Source organism: Symphalangus syndactylus, chromosome 10 (genome assembly GCF_028878055.3).
Source record: "Symphalangus syndactylus isolate Jambi chromosome 10, NHGRI_mSymSyn1-v2.1_pri, whole genome shotgun sequence".
NCBI lineage: Eukaryota > Metazoa > Chordata > Mammalia > Primates > Hylobatidae > Symphalangus > Symphalangus syndactylus.
Genome location: NC_072432.2, coordinates 69,034,455 through 69,041,042, shown reverse-complemented (window position 1 = coordinate 69,041,042; position 6,588 = coordinate 69,034,455).

Below are 6,588 nucleotides of genomic sequence, written 5' to 3'. Positions count from 1 at the left end.
AGTCAGACCAGCCTCATCTGATGTGCAGAATTGCCCTGCAAAGACCAGGTCGGACAATTCCCCTAGGGCTAAAGTCTATTATGTGAGCAAATTGAGCCTAGAGAGATGGCCATTGATGGCCATACTTTGCTACAGATGCTTCTACACCAACCATTCTGGGTTCTACATCAGCTGGCTTACTGCTCCACCACTTTGCTTGTCTCCTGAAGGATCCATACCAGAGAAATGCTGGTCAGCAATCACTCAATGCAATCATCCCAAGATGGAGAGGCTGTTCTGGGGGCCTAAGCCTAGGGTTCCCCATTTGGTGACTAGCAGTGTGATGTGTTGAATCCATGCGAGATAAACTGGCCTCCTTTTCTTGAATCTACTGGAGATTGTTGGAGATGTGGATATGGCATTTACGGTCTTTGCTCCTTTGGTAGTCTGAGGGTAGCAAGGTAAGTTCGACTGCAGAGGCTGTGGCACAGAGGCTTTCAGGTGCCCCTGGAGGCTATGCGCAGGGAGTTTCCAAGTTGCTACTAGCTCAACAGTTCTGGCAGGGGGTGCCTAGAGTCCCAGGCTTGGGAGATCTGCCCGGTGAGGAGATATGGGAACAGGCACCCACATTACAGTCTGGCCACTTTTCTGTAGGGCTGCTGCAGTATGCTGGGGACCCGCTCCACTCTCTAGTTGCCTCAGATTTTCCAGTACCTGAAGGTATCACCAGTGAAGTCCGAGAAACAGCAAAGATGGCAGCCTGCTCTTTTTTCTAATGACTCTGTACTGGGAGGTACAGACCTGTTGCTGGCCCAAACCCACCTCTAGAAGGTGTCTGGAAATCCCAGTTGGGAGTTCTAACACAGTCAGAAGGAGCGGGATCAGAGTCCTGCTTCAAAAAGTGATCTGACCACATGTTCATAGAGCAGCTGTGCTGTGCTGGGGGTACACATCAGCCCCTGGTCACCTTGGAACCTCCAAACCTCAAAGGCAGGAATGGTTAGGTTGCCCAAACAGCATAGATGGTAGCCTGCCCCTTCCCTTGGAAGCTCTGTACTAGGGAGAGCTGAAAACTCTGTCAGCTGAGGAACACCAGTGGCAGTACCCAAAAATCCCAGTTGGGAGACTCCACCCAGTGCTGAGGAACAGGGTCAGGGACCCACTTTAAAAAGCAGTCTGGTCACATATTTTTGTAGGACTACTTTGCTATGCTGGGCCATCACTTTCACCCCAGTCATCTTGGACTCTTCAAAGCCTCCAAGCTGGAATTGCTAAGTCACCCAAACAGCAAAGATGGCAGCCCACAACTCCTGGGAGCTCTCTCCCAGGGTGCTTTCAAATCTCTATTGGTGGGAGAGCACTGGGTAGGGTGGCTAGAAGCCCCTGTTTGGAGGTCTTGCCCAATAGGGAGGAACAGGGTCTGGAACCTGCTTAAAGAAGCAGTCTGGCCAAGTTTAGGTAGAGTAGATTTGCAACAGCTGAGGGATTCCCTCCACCCACTCTAGTCCATTTGGACTCTTCAAAGCTCAAAAGGCAAAACAGCTAAGTTGTCAAAACAGCAAAAATCGCAGCCCGCCTTGCTCACTTCCCCTCTGCACCCAACCCCCAGCTTCATCCAGGGTAGGCACAACACTACTACCATGGCTGTCTGGAATTCCAAGCCAGTGGGTCTTATCCTGTGATGTGCTGTGAAGGTGGTGCCTGCAGACTGTCACTGCTTGGCCTTCTGAATTTGGCCTCTATGCTAGGAGTATGTATTCATTCCTATCCTCCCACTTTGCCGGAGCTACAGCTACTTTTGCTAGGAAGCCCAGAAAGCTGGGGTATCTAAAACTCCTAGGTCTCTACACATGCCTGAGCTGCTACTCTGCCTAGACTCCATTAGCTCTGTGTGTCACACTTAAGGCCCTGGTGGAGTGGGATCATGAGGGAATTTCATGACCTGGGTGTTGCAGAGATCTGTGAGAGAAGCATGTTACCTGGGGTTGCACATTCACTCATCACTTCCCTGGGTTAGGCAGGTTCACTTGGCTCTGCATTGCTCCTGGGTGGGCCATCATCCTGACTTGTCTGTCTTCCTTTCTTTCTCTCTCTCTCTTTCTTTCTTCCTTCCTTCTTTCCTTCCTTCCTTCCTTTCTTTCCCTTCCCTTCCCCTTCCTTCCTTCTTTCCTTCCTTCTTTCCTTCCTTCCTTCCTTTCTTTCCCTTCCCTTCCCCTTCCTTCCTTCTTTCCTTCCTTCTTTCCTCCCTTCCTTCTTTCCTTCCTTCCTCTTTCTTTCTTTCTTTCTTTCTTTCTTTCTTTCTTTCTTTCTTTTTTTCTTCCTTCCTTCCTTCCTTCCTTCCTTTCTTTCTCTTTCTTTCTTTCTTTCTTCCTTCTTTTTTCTTTTTCTTTCTTAGTTCAGATGTCATTTATTAAGAATTTATTTTTGTTGTTGTTCATTATATTTGTTTTATTTTAAGTTCCAGGACATGTCCAGGATGTGCACATTTGTTACATAGGTAAATATGTGCCATGGTGTTTTGCTGCAGCTATCAACCCATCATTGAGATATTAAGCCCAGCATGCATTAGCTATTTATCTGGTTGCCCTCCCTTCCCTACCCCAACAAGCCCGATGTGTGTTGTTCCCCTCCATGTGTCTATGTGTTCTCATTGTTCAGTTCCCACTTATAAGTGAAAACATATGGTATTTGGTTTTCTGTTTCTGAGTTAGTTTGCTGAGGGTAATGTCTTCTAGCTGCATCCATGTCCCTGCAAAGGGCATGATCTCATTCCTGTTTCTGTCTTCATAGTATTCCACAGTGTATATGTACCACATTTTCTTTATCCAGTCTATCACTGATGGGCATTTGGGTTGATTCTATCTCTTTGCTATTGTGAATAGTGCAGCAATGAACATATGTGTGCATGTATCTTTAAAATACAACAATTTATATTCTTTGGGTATATACTCAGTAACAGGATTATAACAATATTAATGTAAATGAGCTACATGCCACAATTAAAAAATATAGAATGGCAAGCTGGATAAACAGTCAGGACCCATCAGCTTGCTGTATGCAAGAGATCCATCTCATGCGCAAAGACACACACAGGCTCAAAATAAAAGAAGGGACGAAAATTTACCAAGCAAATAGAAAGCAGAAAAAAGCAAGTCTTGCTATCCTAGTTTCTGATAAAACAGAATTTAAACCAAAAAGATCAAGAAAGATAAAGAAGACCATAACATAATGGTAAAGGGTTCAATTCAACAAGAAGAGCTAATGATCCTAAATATATATGCACCCAATACAGAAGCACCCAGACTCATGAAGCAAGTTCTTAGAGGCTTACAAAGAGACTTAGACTCCCACACAATAATAGTGGGGGATTTTAACACCCCACTGTCAATATTAGACAGATCATCGAAAAAGAAAATTAACAACAGTGTTCAGTACTTGAACTCAGCTCTGGATCAAGTGGACTTGACAGACATAATTCTCCACCTGGAAACAATAGAATATACATTATTCTTGGCACCACATGGCAGTTACTTTAAAATTAATCACAGAATTGGAAGTAAAACACTCCTCAGAAAATGCAAAATAAGTGAAATTATAATAAGCAGTGTCTCAGACCACAGCACAATCAAATCAGAACTCAAGATTAAGAATCTCACTTAAAACCCCACAACTACAGGGAAATTGAACAACTTGCTCTTGAATGACTCCTGGGTAAGTAATGAAATTAAGGCGGAAATAAAAAAGTTATTCCAAATCAATCAGAACAAAAAATGTAGCAGAATCTCTGGGATGCAGCTAAAACATTGCTAAAAGGGAAATTTAGAGAACTAAATCCCCACATCAAATAGCTCAAAAGTCCTCAAATTGCTTCAAACATCACAACTAAAAGATCTGGAGAACCAAGTGCAAACAAACTCCAAAGCTAGCAGAAGACAAGAAATAACCAAGATCAGAGTGGTGCTGAAGAAGATAGCGACATGAAAAATTATTCAAAAAATCAACAAATCCAGGAGCTGTTTCTTGAAAAAAATAAAATAAAATAGATAGCTGTCTAGACTAATAAAGATGAAAAGAGAGAAGAATCAAATAGACACAATAAAAATGATAAAGGAGATATCATCACTGACTCCATAGAAATACAAACCACCATCAGAGAATATTATAAACACCTCTATGCAAATAAAATAGAAAATCTGAAAGAAGTGGATAAATTCCTTTACACATACACCCTCCCGAGGATGAACCGAGAATAAGATGAGACCAGTAACCATTCTGAAATGGAGGCAGTAGTAAATAACCTACCAACCAACCAAAAAATAAATAAATAAATAAGCCCAGGATCAGATGGATTCACAGCTGCCTTGTTTTTCTCCATTTTCTGTGGATCAGTTGCTTCCTTGATTAGTCCCAGTGCAAGTACTTCGATGTTTCAGTTGAAGGTGCTGTATTTACTCGCTCCATCTGTTTCTCTGCATGAGAGCCATGCATGTTAGCTGCTTCTAGTTGTAGTTGGCCATCTTGGCCACTCCCCCACTTACAATAATTTTCAAGAGTATATCTCATGTTAAGTGATTTTGCTAATAGAAGACATACTTCTGAGATGTTGAAGATTTGGTACCAGACTACTCCAATAAAGCAAAACATGCAATAAAGTGAGTTACACCATTTGCTTTGGTTTCTCTGGCATAGAAAAGTTATGTTTACACAATGCTGAAGTCCATTAATTCTGCAGTAGTATTAAGTTCAAAAAAAGTACGTGCCTTAATTAAAAACACTTCATTGCTAAAAAGTGGTAACACTCATCTGAGCCTTCAGTGAGTTGTAAATTTTTTGCTGGTGGAGAGTCTTTCTTGCGTCAATGTTGATGGCTGCTAACTCATCAGCGTAGTGGCTGCTAGTAGTTGGTGTGGCTGTGGCACTTTCTTAAAAGTAAGAAAACAACACAACAGCATGTGCCACATCCACTAACCCTTCTTTTTCACAAAATATTTCTGTTTAACATGCATTGTTGTTTGATAGCAATTTTCCCATAGCGGTTCTTCTTTCAAAATGGAATCAAACATCTGAAAGTGTAATACTGGTTTATTCACTAAGTTTAAGTCATATTCTACATTCATTGTTGTCATTTCAACAATGTTTACATAATCTTCACCAGGAGTAGATTCCATCTCAAGAAACAACTTTCTTTGTTCTTCCATAAGAAACAAGTCCTCATGTATTTGTTTTATCACGAGATTGTAGCAATGTAGTTACACCTTCAAGTTTCACTTCTAATTTGAGTTATCTTTCTATTTCCACCATATTTGCCATTATTTCCTCCACTGGATTCTTTGTTATAGGGCCAAAAGGTTCATATGCCCACTTTACAATAATAGACCAATTACACTGAGACATTATGTTTTGCAGCAAAGAAAGAGTTTAATAACTGCAGGGCACAGAGCAGGAAGATAGTTGGAGACCCTCAAGCTTACCTCCCTAAGGAGTTCTGGGCTGGAGTTTTTAAGGGGATAATAGAGAGTGATGGACTGAAAAATTGGGGTCGCAGATAAGTCAGGATAATGGAGATAAAATCATCAGGACTTAGAAACTGCATTCTTTGGTGAGTCAGCTCCTTGTGAGCACCTTCAGACCACCTGGCATCAGTGAAGTCTTTCAGATTAGCTGGCATCAGTGAGGTCCTTCAGACCAGCTGAGTCAGTAGTTTCATCAGTATGCTGGACCTGAAGGTGAGAAAACAACATTTCAAAATGTTTAAGTTATTATCTATAGAACAGTTAAAATGAACTATAATCTTGTAACAGTATCTGCATAATTATAAGACAATAACCAAAAAATTATGAGGAAGTGAGTCAGAGAGCAAGCTAACTGAAAGATGTCTGGTGAATGTACTGCAGGCTTGGTTTACTTTTATTTCTTCTCCTCCCTTTATCCTTGATTAATTCAACAAAGTCTACAGGGATAGTTTCATCTTGAAACTCTATAAATCATACATGATGGTAATAACAATCAACATATAAATGTTCTATCATAAATGAACCTTCAAAATATTATGCTATGTAAAATAAGCCAGTCATAAAAGATCACATATTGTATGATTCCATGTATTAACAAATGTCTAGGATAGGCAAATCTATAGAGATAGAAATTCAATTAGCATTTGCCCAAGATAGGACAAATGCAGAAAGTAGGGGTAAGGAGTAAAAGGATAAAGTGTACAGGCTTTAGTTTTAGGAGATAAGAGTTTTCTAAAACTGACCGTTGTGAAGATGCACAATTCTGTGAATACACTATGAAACATTAAATTTTACACAGTAATTGATAATTTGTATGGTATCTGAATTATATTTCAACAAATTTACAAAAGTTTTTTAACCATTTTTAGCCATTTTATCTTTAGTTCTGTGTGAAAGAGACTGCAGGAACGTGAGCCTTTCACTGCTACTCTTATGGACACTATTCTAAAACATATTACATGAGTCAGGTGATGTGTCCATACAAGATCACTGATATTAGCTGAATTATAGCACTTAAAAATATGAAAAGGAAAATAAACTCCCTTGTGTAAACAGGTCTTCTACCTTTTATTTGTCTCCTTGTTATCCACATGTT